The sequence below is a fragment of the Thamnophis sirtalis genome, unplaced genomic scaffold (genome assembly GCF_051295495.1).
Source record: "Thamnophis sirtalis isolate CommonGarterSnake01/CBP01778 unplaced genomic scaffold, rThaSir2_p1.2 scaffold_8, whole genome shotgun sequence".
Lineage (NCBI taxonomy): Eukaryota > Metazoa > Chordata > Lepidosauria > Squamata > Natricidae > Thamnophis > Thamnophis sirtalis.
This window is the reverse complement of record NW_028261388.1, coordinates 29,678,428-29,695,547: the sequence shown is the minus strand read 5'-3', so window position 1 is coordinate 29,695,547 and position 17,120 is coordinate 29,678,428. Positions and strand designations below refer to the sequence as shown.

General features: G+C 33.3%; 1 protein-coding gene across 6 annotated transcripts in view; it reads right to left on the bottom strand.

Annotated features, from left to right (window-relative positions):
- The window catches only part of ZBTB20 (zinc finger and BTB domain containing 20), a 513,951-nt gene that overhangs the window by 318,551 nt on the left and 178,280 nt on the right, over positions 1-17,120 (bottom strand). For 5 of the 6 annotated variants that reach the window (XM_087721324.1, XM_087721325.1, XM_087721323.1 and 2 more), the window contains one exon: positions 15,834-15,911. The exons of the other annotated variant lie outside the window; for it this stretch is intronic. The gene's annotated coding sequence lies outside the window, so the exon portion shown is untranslated. The remainder of the gene's footprint in view (positions 1-15,833; positions 15,912-17,120) is intronic. 6 annotated transcript variants of the gene reach the window in all.

Sequence of the window (17,120 nt, the reverse complement as noted above, 5' to 3'; positions counted from 1 at the left end):
TGATATTCCCTCACTTGACAGAAAGGCATCAACTGATTGGTGTTCACCTTAAAATGACAATATATAATGCATTAGTATGGAATAATGTCAATGTCAGTAAAAATTATTTCCATTAATATGAAAAAGTTATAATAACTCGGAAGAAAGAAAGACTGAAATAGCTAATATGAAAAAATAAGCATTACAAATCTAAGAAAGGATATACATATTTTCCAATTATGAGAGAAGACATGTTTGTTTATCACTCTTAACAACTTCCAAAATGTGAAGCCAGCATAATACTGCTGAAAATTCTCGGAGAAGTCCACATTTTTGGAAGTATAATATATTTCTGTTATTCTTAATAATGTAATATTTCATTCAATTTTAGATAATTTATTAAAGGTTGTGATGGTCCTTGTTGCTCTGAGCTTGGTTGTTTTCTTGTAGATATTTTATTACCCAAGATAGGTAACATCATCAGTGCTACTAAGAAGTGAGGTTTGCTCTCACTTTACCTTGCTCTGTCAGTCTTAAATGTTCTTTGATTAGCCTCTTTACTATTAGATTTTTTTGGAAGGTCCTTGAGTGGAATATTTCTTGATTGTTGGTCTGATGTTAATCTTGGGTGTTAATCACTGTTAATTTGAGTGTTGATTGCTAGTGCTTAAATGTTTTACTCTTTTCGACTTGTTGATTGTCTCTTTTGCACAGTATGTAGATGTTGTTTATGTCTATGTATCTTTTAATGACCAATTTATCAGAGTGCCAGGCTTCCAGGAATTCTCTAGCATATTTGGACTTGGCTTAGTCTAGAACAGTCAGAGTTTCCCAGTTGAAACTATGGTTAAGCCTGTCCATATCTTGTGAAATTAAAAACTTTTCATCATGTCTTCTGATTGCTAGCTGATGTTCATGGATGCTTTCTGCCTGTTTGTCCTACATAATTGCTATTGCAGGCTTTACAATGTTATAGATGACTCCTGTTTTTTCTTCTAGAGTTGCTGTGTCTTTTGGTTTACTTAGGACGTTTTGAGGGCTTTAATTGGTTTATGTGCTATGCTGATACCATAACACTAACGCTAACCTAAGACTACTTCCCCCAACACTGACAGGGCAAACCACTAGAATATAGATTGAAAGCAAATCCCACGTCTTACTAGCCTTGATAATGTTGTTTTGTTTGGATACTGAAACATCTGCAAAAAAATAACCAACCTCAGAGAGCACCAGGGATACCTTGTTTCAACCCTTGACTACAAATATTCCTCTTTATCAATTGATGTTAATAGTTAACAGAAATGAGATGAACCCTACCAAAATCAAATAATTTTCAATGTTAAGTAAGCATGCATCAGATTGAATTGTTGACACAGAAATAAGAAAACAGGCATAAGAACGTGATAAAACATATATGGGATACAGCTATTGTGTGTATTTATTATAAGATACTTCGTCAAAAAATGCTTTGTTTCTAGTTCGAATCCACCAATCATTCCCAATAAATAGTGGATATATTGAAGAAATTGGAAGTGTCCTTCCTACAATATGGTGCTGCTATTTTGGAAGCCAGTTAATAGATTAAAATTCATTAGTGCTGGAACCAGTGTTTTAATGGTATCATTTATCTATTTATTCAATGTTTTTCCTTGGAGAATACTTAAATCATGTGACATACAAACTATCTATCATTAGCTTCTGACTGCATTATTCCAATAGTCATAGTAGTAATAATATTTAAATTAAATACAGTTATAAGTGGTAGAATATAATATATGGGACTGAAATACAGAAGACTAAATGTGCTACTAATGCATGAAACACATTTTATAAGAACTTTATCAGTATAGATATGGCTCAGTAATATGTAGCGATGAACACATTTTTTTAAAAAAATGTGGCAATAATAAAGTGCATTCATTCTTTTAAATTCTATCCTCAGTACTAATAACTCTATCACTAAATAATATACTTTCTGGCAGAATGGAGTACCAATGTGTTTTCTTTGTTTCTATCAAGTTTACAAAAATTATGAGATTCATACCATTCACTTAAACAGGATTCTTAATCATACTCTTGGTTCTACAACTAAACTGAGAACACAGAAATGTGTATTCACCTGCAGTAGACATAAATACCCTGCATATGATATGAAAAATCACTGTTACTAATGAAAATATAGGACTACACTTCAAAAGTAGACAGTAAATCTTCTGTTACCTAAAAATAAAAACAAACAACCAGACAACTGTTAGCCTACACATTTCAATTTTAAGTTTGTTCAGTTAAATTCAACTGTAAAGTAAAATATAATTATTCCATGTATTAGCCAACAAATTATTAATAATTATGCTGCACCCTTAATTAATCAGTTTTTAAAATTGTATAGCAGTGAAGGCTGTCTCATACACAAGTCATTTTGTTAAATGTGACATTCAAATCCATCTTTGCAATACGCTCTGCTCTGGAGTTGGGCCATGGAATAAAATGCTATAAAAAACAAAATAAATCAAAACCCTGCTGTGGAAACAGGACAAAGCTAGTTTTCACATCTCCTGCACAGATAGAAACAAGACAGAAGTAAAAGGCACCAAATGGAGCTCAAAGCTTTAGTATGATATCCAACCTCCACATTCTGGCAGAATCTGCAACCAAGATATCAGTCCTCCAAGTCAAATCATTGCACATATTCTGAATGCCCCAAATTATCTTGTTTTCAGGGATTTATTCCATTTTAAACACATTTTTAGAAAAGGGAGATATTAAAGGTGAATATACTGAAGTCTTTATTTTAGAATAATTAATTTTGTAGCTGTTATATTTATTTTCTAAGCAAAATAAAAACTACTTTTTAAATTAATTAAACAACCTTTCTTTGTTAGATGCTTCTGGCATGGAGATTCCCACCCAACTGAAATACTGCATACACTACAGAAATTCACACATTTATTCTTTCTGCACAAAATACAATTAACTACATAGAAATAAAAACATTGAAATGGGGATGTAACTCCAATTTTGTTGGAGATTAAGGTGTATTTGCTTTAATATCAGATGTATTATTTGCAACTATTACGAGATCACCAAATTTATCTGAGTTGATTGAGGCTAGCAGAATTACTTTTATTACAAATCAATACTCTGTGAGGAACAGCAGAAAAAACAGACCTCACCATAAAGATAATGTGAAATATTTCAATTGATTCACTAGGACCTTTACATGTTTGTATATTTGTAACAAATACTACTTAGTTCATTCATGAATAGCTTGAGCTTGGTGCTCACTTTTGATTCATTTATTTTTCTTTTCTTTTCCTTTTTATTTCCTTCCTCCATCCCTCTCTCGCCTTCTTTCTTTCCTTAAAATAGTTCGATATTAAAATACTTTAGTTGTCATCATCAATGTTCTGGACAACATGTACCAGAAGACTGTGAAACCCTTAGTGAGCTATTTCCAATTTTATGCCTTTCAGATAAATTATTAGGTATTTCTAACTGAGAATTCTGGAACTTGTCATTCAATGCATATGGAGGAAACAAATTTGAAGAAGAAGAACTTGTTCATAATTAATCATACTGAAATAGGGGTCATCATATTATATAACACATAGGACAAAATTTGAATGAAATCTATGTGTGACATATAATTAATGTTTATGGATTCTCTAAAACCTTGTCCAGATGTAAGACTTATCATAATTCCATAATCTGTTATATAAGTGTCTTATATGCAGGCAGATAAACCAAAACACTTTGCTTCTATTCCTATAATATATATTTATTTTACTGGCATTGAGATTCCTAAAAAATAAAATTATAAATATTCTATTCTAACTATATTATTCAGCCCATGAAGTGCTTTTTAAAAAGAATATTCCATTCAGTAGCACCCAAAAACAAAATGGGATATAACATATAATTTTATCTACTTAAAATAAAGCTTGCAAACAAAATATGTAAATTAGTGCTGACCTGTAATTCATTATAAAAGTACAGTGCAGGGATTGCTATTAAGCATGGTCCACCTGATCCTGATATTTGGCAGCATATTTTGCATGAATCTGCATTCAGTAATATATTGGTTATTTACCTCATCTGAAGATTTTTCCTTTTGACATAACATTGTAAAACTCAACAGTGTTTTGATATAATAATTTAGCAAGTGCTTTAGGATAGCTTTCTTGAAACTAACTAACTAACATTTATTTATTTATAATCCATTAGACTTTATATATTTTAGACTGCAATTTCCAGAAATGTTTCCTTGAAACCTTGGGAGATATTGCTTAATATCAATGGATGATGGTAAATTGAAAATACTATGTTAAAATGTATTTCTGCAACAGAAAGAATATTAGTATATCTTTACTGCTACATTATGTTTTTTGAATAATATTCCTTTCTTAATGCATAAAATGGATTTGAAGAAAAAGTTGCTTTTCCATACACACAGAGTGGAAAACCATTTTCTCTCCAGGATTGAATGGGTTACTGGCAGATATATTTAAATGCAATACCTTAGCATAGAACATTTTAAAATGTAATTGTTCATAATATCACTTCTTCATTTAATTGTATATAATTAACATATAAGGTGTTAATATAATGCCCTCAGCTCTTCTGCATTGTTCGGTCTCATGTCTCTCATCTTTCTCTTGGCAATGCCCCATAAATTCTCTATGGGGTTCAGGTCAGGCAAGTTTGTTGGCCAATCAAGCACAGTAATCCCATGGTCATTGAACCAGGTTTTGGTGCTTTTGGCAGTGTGGGCAGGTGCCAAGTCCTGCTGGAAAATGAAGTCAGCATCCCCATAAAGCTCATCTGCGGAAGGAAGCATAAAGTGCTCCAAAATCTCCTGGTAGACGGCTGTGTTGACCCTGTATTTAATGAAGCGCAATGGACCAACTCCAGCAGATGACATGGCTCCCTAAATCAACACAGACTGTGGAAACTGCACACCGGACTTCAAGCATCTTGCAGTGTGTGCCTCTCTATTCTTCCTCCATACTCTGGGTCCTTGGTTTCCAAATGAGATGCAAAAGTTGCTCTCATCAGAAAAGAGGACTTTGGACCACTGAGCAACAGACCAGGTCTGTTTTTCTATAGCTCAGGTAAGACGCTTCTGATGTTGTTTGTTGTTCAGGAGTGGCTTGACAAGAGGAATATGACATTTGAAGCCCATGTCCAGGATATGTCTGTGTGTGGTAGCTCTTGATGCACTGACTCCAGCCTCAGTCCACTCCTTGTGAAAGTCCCCAACACTTTTGAATGGCCCTTTCCTGACAATCCTCTCCAGGCTGCGGTCATCCCTGCTGCTTGTGCACCTTTTTCTTCCATACTTTCCCCTTCCAAATAACTTTCTATTAATGTGCTTTGATGCAGCTCTTTGGGAACATCCAACATCTTTTGCAATTACCTTTTAAGGCTTTCCCTCCTTATGGAGGGTGTCAATGATGGTTTTCTGCACATCTGTCAGGTCAGCAGTCTTTCCCATGATTGTGATTCCTACTAAACCAGACTAAGAGACATTTAAAGGCTCAGGAACCCTTTGCAGGTGTTATGGCTTAATTAGCTGATTGGAGTGGGAGACTTTGAGCCCAGAATAATGCACCTTTTCACAATATTCTAATTTTCTGATATTGTGGAAAATATCAGATTGTGGGGTTTTCATGAGCTGTAAGCCATAATCATCACAATTATGACAAATCACGGCTTGAACTATCTTGCTTTGCATGTAATGAGTCTATCTCATATATTAGTTTCACCTTTTAAGTTGCATTACTGAAATAAATGAACTTTTGCACTATATTCTATATTTTTTTTAGTTTCACCTATTTGTTTATTTGCCTGATAAACTACCATTGTTATAATATTAAAATTTGAACAAAATTAAAACATCAGTTTATATTTAAAGTAAATCACATAGATTGATAATGTTTCTGCAGGACATTTTGGCATTACTAACTTTTCTAAAGCTCTAAGAAGTATTCCAAAAAGAATCAATTCAAGGATTCTTTTAAACCTATTTCTCATGTTCCTTCCTTTTTCAGAATTGAGCTGTTATTTATTTTTTATTTATGGTTATCCTAATGATTGTTGTATTCCTTTGTCAAGACTATCTCTACAGTCCTTTGCAACAATCTACAAAGCACTTATTCAGTACTTACTGTCAACTGATGCTTTGAACAAGATCTCCCTATGGGATCTGTTTGGCCATAGAGATGAGATTGCCATACATATCAGCATTTATGAAAATACTATCCACACTTCACCGCTACACTGGTTTCAAGTTTATTTGGTTTTGTATATTTAAAGCTAATCATAGTATAGAAGCATTATCTCTAGAATATCCAGAGGATGTATGTCTCATTTTACTTCATAAGATATAGCTCCAAGTTTTCCTATCCATGATTGAAAAGCAGATCTCAAAATGCATCTAGAGGTATTAAAACGGCAAAGTGTAGTCAGCTCTCTCCATATTTGCCAATATAAGGCAAGTATCATGTCAAATCTACATGATACATTTCTACCATTTGGTTAAAATTATTTGGAAACTGATCTGACGAAGAATGTAAGTGTAAAATAATGTCATTCACCTATGGAAGGAATAAAATTGTGCTGATTTTTTTGTTTATTACGTAAGTCTTTATTAGTTATATCATGTTGTGGCTTAGTTAAATCATAGCTGTTGTGCCTACATTTTGTTATATTTTGGTATTAACCAAATGATATTCAAAGAATATTATATTCTCATTAAATGATTTGGTAACATATAATTACCGAAAAGTTACATCAAATTTCTACTTTCTATTTATATGAATTTCATTCGATAAAAGTTCTCTCTGGGAATGAACACACACACACACACACAGACAGCTGAAATAAATATAAAACAGAATAATTTTTATCTAGAGTGGTCCACTATAGCTGACAGTGAGATATTTAAGAAGTTTCAATATGGAATGGACTGAACTCATTTTTCTTCATGTTAATAAGTCTTTTTTGCCCCATTTTTAGCAGTTGTCTGCTACCCTTACAACTACTGACTGTTAAGAGCTCAATATTTTCTTTGTTTCTTTAGACTTTGTGTTGAGAGCTAGGAAGTACAGTATCTTCCATTCTTATTCAAAGTGCATCAGAAAATGTATTTTAGCAGACATTATGTGCACTGGCTTCTCCCTTCTTAAGGAATAGTATGTGAAAAAGACAGCCATTACTAGTTCAGCCCCTGAAAATGAGAGCCTCCTGAAATCTCTGGCAGACCCAATGCAATGTAGTAAAATTAAAAGAAGCTTCAGATGATATGATATTTTATGTATCTAAAGCATGGTGGAAATATTTATGGGCCGGTGCACTAATCTATCTATCTATCTATCTATCTATCTATCTATCTATCTATCTATCTATCTATCTATCTATCTATCTATCCATCTATCCATCTATCCATCTATCCATCTATCCATCTATCCATCTATCCATCTATCCATCTAACCATCTAACCATCTAACCATCTAACCATCTAACTATCTACCTACCTACCTACCTACCTACCTACCTACCTACCTACCTACGTTCCAATCTGGGCCCTAATTAAAATCAAGCAGTAATATTACTTCATTGCAAATATGAAGCAAATTCTTATTCACATTTGTTTATTACTGAAATGCACTGATTATTATCAAGTAATGAAAAAAAATAAGGAAATAGAATTTAATAGAAAATAGATCTTTCAAAGAGAAATAAGAAAAACCATCTCAGATATCCTGGAAAGAAAACGCTCATAATGGAGAGAAAGAAAAATGGGCAAAGATGGCAACAAACTGTAAAATGAAGTGACTCCTAAAATTTACCTTTGTTAAAAATATATCATTTGTGAATCATATGAATTTATCAGAAGTTCACCTGAGAAATCAGCATCTCAGATAAAAGATAAATTCCTAAATCAATTATTACCTTTGATAATGACTGATTCAAGGAATATGTTTTGACAAAATACATTGTACAAAGATATTTCACATCACACTAATTTTCAATGAAAATGAAAATTAAGTATTCTAATTGAATATGGAAAAAAATCTGTAATTACATTTTACAGATATTTAATTTTAAGCTGCTTCAGAAATTAGACATGCTTTTAAAATGTCCATTTGTTGCCATCTATATCAACGAAGCATTTGTTTGTTTGTTTCATTTGGACACCCAATATAAAGGAAGCATTCGTTCTTTACTGATATTTTTTAGACATTCATCTAGGTGTTGTATAAGTGAAGATGACACAACCACCCACACTGTTTTGATTTCTTTTTAAAAGGCTCTTAACAGCTTAACACAGCAGCTGCTGCTACTTTTCAGCACGACAACTTATTTTGTCTCACAAAGGCCATTGCATTTTGGGCATGATTTTCTCAAAATGCGTTTCAGAAACCTCTAGGCTCATGTCTTTCACCTATTCAGCCTGCCAAAATTTACTGTAAGTATTCTTGCTTTATGAACACCCTTTTCTCTTTGTTCAGATAATCCAAGGTAAAACTGGCTTTAATATTTTCCAGAAACTAAAGTAGGATGATTCCAAACAAATGACTTTTCTCAAAATATATTCTATGCCATCTTTTATATTAATCATTCATCAGCTAGAATTAATTGTACTAAGAGCTTTTGGATAATATAATATTTTATATTACAGTATTTAGCTTGGATTTTTTTAGCCTCACTTTTAAAAGCAGTGTCATAAATAAATTCCTCTGGCCCATGAAAAAAAGACAACATAGTTAAGTCTTTTCTAACTTCCAAAAATCTAGGCCAACCAGAAATTGGGCTGGATAAGGCTAGGTGCATCTCTTTCGAAGACACATATCTTTTGAAGATTTCAGGTAGCAATAATTTATCTTTCTATCCCAAACTTTTATACAGCATGGGGTTGGCTAAGAATAATAAAATACTTGATAAATCATAATGAAAAAAATTAATTTCTCTTAAAAAAACCAAAATAGTTTCTAAAACGGAGTCAAGCCTATTTTCCCCCCCATAATGCCCTTGCATACTGCAATTTCAAAACATGATTCACTACTGTGTTGAAGTGGGAACACTTTAAAAAACTGTGCCACTAAAACTTGATATGACTTGACAAAAAAGCCTCTAAATTCCCCTAAGAAAAATACTAGTTCTACTTACAAGTTCTAGTATCATCTTAGGCACAAAGTCAGTTGAATAATCTTGGGCCAGACCAGGGGTAGGGTTCAGACTGGTTCGGATCGGTTCAGGTGAACCAGTAGCTCCGACGATCAACTCAGAGCAAACTGGTTTGCTCTGATGATCAGGTGAGCCCACCTGCCCTTCCCTACGCTATACTGACCTATATTTGTTTGAGGCCCAGCTGATAGGTGTGGCAAAGCGGATTGCCACTCATCAGCTGTTTTACTCACCGGGGCTGCAATAGAAAGTAAGTTTTTGAGCTGTTTTCAAACGCACTGCGCACGTGCGGGTCACACGTTCTGCAAACCCGTTGTTACACCGGTTGAATCCCACCATTGGGCCAGTCACTCTCAGTCTTAGGAGAGATGGCAAACCTTTTCTGAAAAACCTTGCCAAGAAAATGCAAGCAATTGCCCAGATAATTGTAATGAGTCAAACAACTGATTCAAAGATGCATACACATACACAAAAGCAATACAACAAGGCATGTACAGGCAGTCGAAAGCACCACAAAAACACCACCAACAGTGTGAATATACATACAAGACTGCTGGTACAACTGAAAATAAGACATGCAAAGCGTTGATATAATATCATGGATCTGACCGTCTGCCTTTGTCTAAACAACAAACTAGTATGTAATGCTTATTAGCCCTCTGCCTTTAGTCACCTGTTCCTGAAATGAAATTTGAATATTTTGCTTGCTACATCGGCCTGGCTCAGCTTCATTGTGCCTACAATTCAACATTTTAGTCTTGGATATTCTTGGTTCATTATGCTATGATAAAGATGCAGTTATTCTTCCAATTCAGCAAACAGGAAATATGGGAAGCCTATGCTGCATTAAAAGTATATCTCATTTTATTAAGCCTTGATTAACTGCTGATTAGAAATCCTACGGTACTGAATAAATATTTCAAAGCATACAAGAATACAATGAAACTCAGGCAGGTTTCCCATGGCTCATATTTTTAAGGAGTATGAATCATTTGATCTCAGTGGAATTAATTTTCCCTGTTTCTTCCATTATTTATTAGCCTGAGGGGGCAAGGTCTCAGGACCCAAAAGTAGCTTCAAGTTTTTCACCATCTGTGCTGAAGTGAAGCCAATGCAAATTCTACCTTCATCTCTGCACTTTTATGCCTCCTGCAATATTTCATTTCACACTTGTGATCTCTTGCTTTGGAAACAATAAAATATGCACATCTCATCAACTTGGAAGAACCATTTGTCACACATAACAAAAAATGGCTCTCAAGTAATTCAAAATATAGTATCTAAAGAAAAGGCCAAGAAAGAAGTAGCATTAGATCAGTGGTGGGATTCAGCCAGCGTGCACCTATTCGGGAGAACCAGTTGTTAACTTTCTAAGCAGTTTGGAGAACTGGTTGTTGGAAGAAATCTCCTTTTGTTTTTTCCCCCCACTTTACAGGGCTAATCCTGTAAGGAAGGCAGGAAGGAAACATTCTGGTGTTGTTTCTAGCCTAATCTTTATTGCCTTGCTTACAGAAACTGCGATTAACCCTTATGACATTGTAACAGCTAAGCGAAGTGCCCATTGACCTGAGTGACATTGAGTTGGCCATGCCCATACGGTCACATAATCACTGAGCCCTGCCTACCCAGCTGGTTATTAGGGCAGAGACCCGGTTGTTAAGTTATGACTTAGGTGATCACAAAAGTATATCTTAAAAAGTCATACTGCCATGCTATGTTAGTCAGCATGTACAGCACTAATATATCTTTTAACAGTGCCTGTTGGGTAGCCAAAATTAATTCCTGTACAGTCTGCTGCAATATAAAGCTATAAGAAAATACAAACAGGAATATTGGTATAATAAATGCTTTACTTTAAAGGTAAAAATTGGCAAGCATGGGAGGGTTGCTTATTTTGTTCTGACAGAGTGAAACTTTAGCCAAAGAAACGACAGTACAGAATGCTATTTCTTCTAAAGGCATAATTGTAGCTATAATCCTGAAGTCATAAGAAAGCACAAATAAGTATTGCAGCTAGTGAAAAGCTAGATTCAAATGCTTTGTAGCCTTCTAATTGCATGATTTGGCTCCTCCATAAAAACACTGAGAAGTTTTCTAAGAGCAGATGGTCACAGCAAACATTGGAGGTGGTTTTTGGGCAATGGCAAAATATGACAGAGTGCATTCTTTCCACATAAATTCTCAGTTATGACGAAGTTCTAGAGTGCTTTACCACATCTAAGACGCTGCTGTAGGCCTCAGATAGTAATAGTAAGAAAATCCAGCTATCCAGGCAGTTACCAATGGGTTTTCAATAATGGGACCCTATTCTGGGGGATTGTCATTCTTAGTGGCTATCAACAACAGCAACACTTCCTTGCAACAGGGATCAATTGCCAAGGTAGCCAGGAAAAAGTAGTGGCAATGATCCTGATCTGTGATGGAAATTGGCACTGGATCAGGCAATTGTGTAGCATTAGCAAAGTAAGCTCAGCTTGGAGTATACTAGTGAAAATGTTTAAGGTCCAAATAGAATGGAATGGAATGGAATAGAATAGAATAGCATAGCATAGCATAGAATAATAGAGTTGGAAAGGACCTTGGAGGTGTTCTAGTCCAACCCCCTGCTTAGGCAGGAAACTCTATACTACTTCAGACAAAAGGTTATCCAAGTCAAAAGGAACCAAGATAAATGAAGAGAAGAGTAACATGTGGAAATTGTAGGAGCTACACATCCAAGCCATGTTTAAACCCCCACACTGTTGCATCCAGAAGAATAGCGCCTTCGTAGTAGCAGGAAGATCTCAAGTGGAATACAGCTGGGACAGAAGCTACTCAATCAAACAGCTGGCAAGGGTTTCTTCCCTTGCACTCAGCAATGAAAACTCCAAGAAAAGGAAAATCACAATGTTGCACTTGTTTTTGTTAACAGTAAGAGAAATGGAGGTAAAAATGATTTATGCAACTTAAATTAATTTTGAATTTGTAAATAAACAGAGAAATGACTGACATATAAAATGAAAAAAAGAAAAACAGAAAAATACACAAAAGTAAAAGATGAAAATAACATAATAACTGATAAATGTATTTCATCAATATTACCCTAAATTATATAAAACTGTGTGACCCTAGGCCAGTTGCTCTCTCTCAACCCAACTCACCTTACAGGTTGTAGTTGAGAAAATGAGAAGAGGGTGATATGTTGGATGTTTATCATTCAGTTATTTGTAGAAAAGGAAGGAAGGAAGAAGGGGAAGAGGAGGGAGGGAGGAAGAAAAAATTCTATTTAAAGAAGAAAAATTTATCAAAGACAGAAAAACAGGGGGGAAAGAAATGCAACTTTAACAATAAGGGAGGAGTTATAAAAAAAAGTCAAAATAAGGAAAGTGCCTGGACCAGATGGTTTACTAGTCTCTTATTATAAACATTTCGAAGATAAACTACTATAATTGTTGCAACACATGATGAACTCTATTTTACAGATTGGGAAGCTACTGATCCTTGGATAGAGCTAATATAGAATTGATACCAAAAGAAAATCACAACTCAAAAGAACTTATTTGTGAATTTTCTTCTTCAAATGAAATAAATTGAATAAACAAGAAGCAATTTCTGTCACAAGTTTTTAAGTGTCATAAAATAGATTGGATTTCCACCTTCAAGGCCGGAAAGAATACATCTCAAAGAAATTGACTGAGTCTGTGTGTTTAGAATAATGCATTTATTTTAATAATGCTTCAGGTTGCCCATACATGTGATGTGTGTAGATGGTATTTGAAAGCAGGAGTTACATTGAAAACATTTTTATATTTAAACAAACTATTCTGTTTGTTTAACCCTAGTTCTTTTTACAATGTTATATACATATCAGATCATTGGAAATACACATATTCTATATCACACTATCTTAGATTACATGTACTCCTTGACTTACAACTGTTTATTTAGTGACTGTTCAAAGTTACAGTAACACTGAAAAAAGTAATGGTCCATGGTCCATGATCAAATTTGTGGGCTTGGCAATTGACTCATATTTATGACAGTTGCAGTGTCCCAGGGTCATATGGGTTACTTTTTTTTAATGTTATACCCAAAAGCCAAATATTTTTATGCTTGTACTATAACCAACCTAAAATGTAACTACTATCGACATCTTTACTTTCTATATATTTAGTACTTTAATCTTTCTAAATAGTACAATGTCAATAATTTCTATTCAGGTTACATAAACATAATTTTAGTGAAACAATTAAAAGTATCAAGGTTTATAAACTATAATAGAAGAAAAGAGAGGCATATATAGAGAGACTAACAACTATTAAAGCATAACATTTTATCCTGCACAAAAGATATGCAGTTTTCGAAGGTTGTGTCCATTGGATGTGGAATTTCCCAAGCTTTTATTTGAAACTACATCCTCCATTTTATTGAACTTCTTTATTTTGAAATAAAATCCATTAAATGTAAATGTATCTTGTCTGTTTTCCATAGTACATTTCAAAGTATAAGGAAGTAGTAAAATTATCAGTAGTTTTGTCTACTTAGCTAAATCATAGATGCACAACTTCTGCCGGGGATTATAAAGTATAACTTATTTTTTCATCTGAGTCTTTTAGGAACTATAGCTAATCAGACATGATGACCCCACAATTATATGTTTTCCTGACTTTTTTCGATCACATTTTGAAGAGTTACAAACTTTAAAAAATAGCTAGAATCTTGCAATAAGGTTCTGTTTTATTCTTTAGTCATCATCAAATGCAAAATGCCCTGCAAATACATCAGTAAAAGCACAAAAACTGTCTAACCTTTGTCCTGTCTATTCTGGAAATATTCTACAAACTAAAAAAGAGGAGTTGGTAAGTCATATTCAGCCCATAATTAACTTGCTTACTTCTAGTTAGATTAACTATGATGTAGTAAAATCAACTTTATGTACTTTTACAAAAATTAATAAGTACCTGTAAAAACCAACCATGCTGAGTAGTCTGGGAATAAGCATTTCAGTTTATTTTCATATAACCTTCTATAAAAGTAAAGGTTATTAATTTCTATGTTGCAAAACAATCAACAAATTGGGAATACATCCAGAAAAGATAAGTATGAGATTAGCTAAAGGTAGATTTGTGAATGCAAAGAAGAAGTGGAGATTAATAGAACAAGGAGAATAGGTAGATCAACAGAGTTAAATATAATACCTTAATATTGTCATTCCAATTTTAAACCAATCCTATATTATGTACTACAAATAAAATTCTGTTAAATAAATAAAGCTTTTATTCCTTCATATCAGACATAATATTTAAAACATTTATATAACCACCCATATTATACCAAACCTTGTGTGGATCCCTCTCAAGAATTAAAACAACATAAAAACCATATTAATACTATTACTATTAGGATTCTTGCTACTTCAGAAGGAGCAGGTATATTAACAGTACTTATTAAAAATTGATTAACCATCATACTTTAACCCTTCTCCAACCAGTAAACCAGTTGCTGAACATAAAGGCAAGAAATGTGACAAAGCAAAGCAAGATTATATGGAACCTACTGATAAGAATAAAGGTGCTAAGACAAGGAAACAAGAATAAGAGATAGTCATGAATTGCATAAAGTGATGGATGAGTTGAAGTCATATACTGGAAAATGACATAGAACAAACATTCAAAGGCAGAAAAGAAATTGGAATGATTATGAAAAGCACAGTAGGATAATGAATGTTGACATACACAAAGGTAAATGAGAAAGAAGGAAAAGAAACCAGCATTTTAAAGGATTGAAACTAAATAGTATCATGCATAATAAAACTAAGTTCACTATCCTCTATCTGTCAAGAGAGAAAGAATATAGATGTAATACTATATATAAACAGAAAAAGCTATAAGAAACACTGTGATAGTTCTGCAATTCCTGATAAATACCTTTTTCCAATTAAGAAAAGACAAAAAGTACACTAATTTGCATCTTTAGCAAATAAGATAAAACATAGTTTGGAATCTATTAGAAAATATATGGCCAACTATAAACAAATCTGCAAAGGTTACTAATTATTTAATAATACATAGCGAAAATGGATTCCTCATATTAACCCTCTTGGGCCCATGGATTTACTTAGTTGTGCTAAAGAGTTCTAACAAGAAACTAAAATTAGATACTGCAACTTAATGTCCACCTATCTTTGATTTTGGAAATAAGTTCTTAATTGTTCAAAAGGAATGAACTGTGCTATTTTGACTATGATGTGTAATAGTTCAGATATCCAAAACAAACACAAGGAATTATGCATCTTCTGTTATTTGATATATCTGAATTTTCCTGTGGCTTCCCAGGACACTTTTTCCTATTCTCGTTTCAGTTTAACACTGCTTTGACCTTGGGGAAATAAATCTATTTCTAATGCCATTATGATACTTTATAATACTTGTCATCATTGGTGTTAGGTTAACAAAATGTATATTAATGGAGACAAAGCTTTAAAACATTCATAATTACATATGAATCAGAAAGCACAAACAAAATATATAGATAATAAGTCCTACTAAAAATAATATAATATAACTGCTGTTATGTATCGATATGTGCATGTTGTCTGTGTCAGTATATATAAGATATATATTCTTAAATCCACATATTCTGGTAATGTGTGTTTGACAAAAAGTATTAGAAAATCTTTTACTTACAGGAATGCAATTCAATTCAATCTTTTTTTGTTTTTAAGGTGCAGTGATTTCAGCATCTAAAATGTAACTTCAGGCACTCTGAAAAGAAACAGGTTAAAATCTCTTTCAGTAATAATTGCTATTTCAGATTTAATTAAAAATTAAACTTTCATAATGTTTCACCATCCAAAGCAATGCATTATCAGTCAAGCATAGCTCTTTTTTTTAGTTAGAAAAGCTCTTTCAGAGCAGTTTGTAATGAAGAAAGGAAATAAAGAAGACACTTCAGAGTAGAAAAATATAGCTCTGAAATAAAGGTTCACAAATAGCATTCTGAAAGGGGGGGAGTGAGGGGAACATTTCCCGAATCTTTATATCAACATCTAACTTATTAAAATAATAGGCATTATATTTTTTTAAAAAAGATGAATTTACATACGCATGATTGTGGGAGGAATGAGCAATAAAACACACATGCACACAAACGCACACACAATTTTTAGGACAAAATTATAATGAAAAAGGAACTGCACTTTTATACAGTTGTATGCACTAAATGGGAACTCTTCACAGTTTATAGATGTATTTCTGTCTTCAGGGCTCCTAAGGCAGATTACATTCACATTTTTAAAGTTATAGTATATTTAACTGGAAATACTTTGAAAAACAAAATGTAATGCACAGTTTTATCCTAAACAGCTGTTTAAAAATCTCTTCTCTCAGACAAAATTATGTAAAATCTATGTAAGAAAGCAAAACAATAAGCAATAACTACTTACAGTTGGGGATGGGGGGGGCAGTTAGATGTTCTGTTTATATAATTGCAGGATTAAAATATTGTGGATTTAAAAAATGAAATAGACAATACATTGGTGAAATAGGCATGTCAAAGTTTCAGGGTTGTCATGCCATTCTGGGTATAGTGCTGCATAATTTTACAGATACACTGATACATTTAAAGCAGCAAAGCAAGAATAAAAAGCAAAAATAAAACTATGTCGTCAAAAACAATAGCCTGTCCTACTTTCTTTTTACTATAGGCATAAACAAAATGTGATGCCAGTTATTTACAAATATTAAAACACAAATTTCCCCTTCAAAATTTCCTCTTGTATAAGATATATGCAATCAGTTCATATAACCAAAGAGTTTTTGGGATATGTAGAAACAGCAGACAATGAAGTCTCATAAAACCATTTGTTTCGGTTTTTAAAAAAGGATTTTGGTAGGACACTACGTTATACATCCATTTAATAATTAAAATTTGCTTTTCTCTATACATAAAGATAGTTCCCGTGAAACAATATA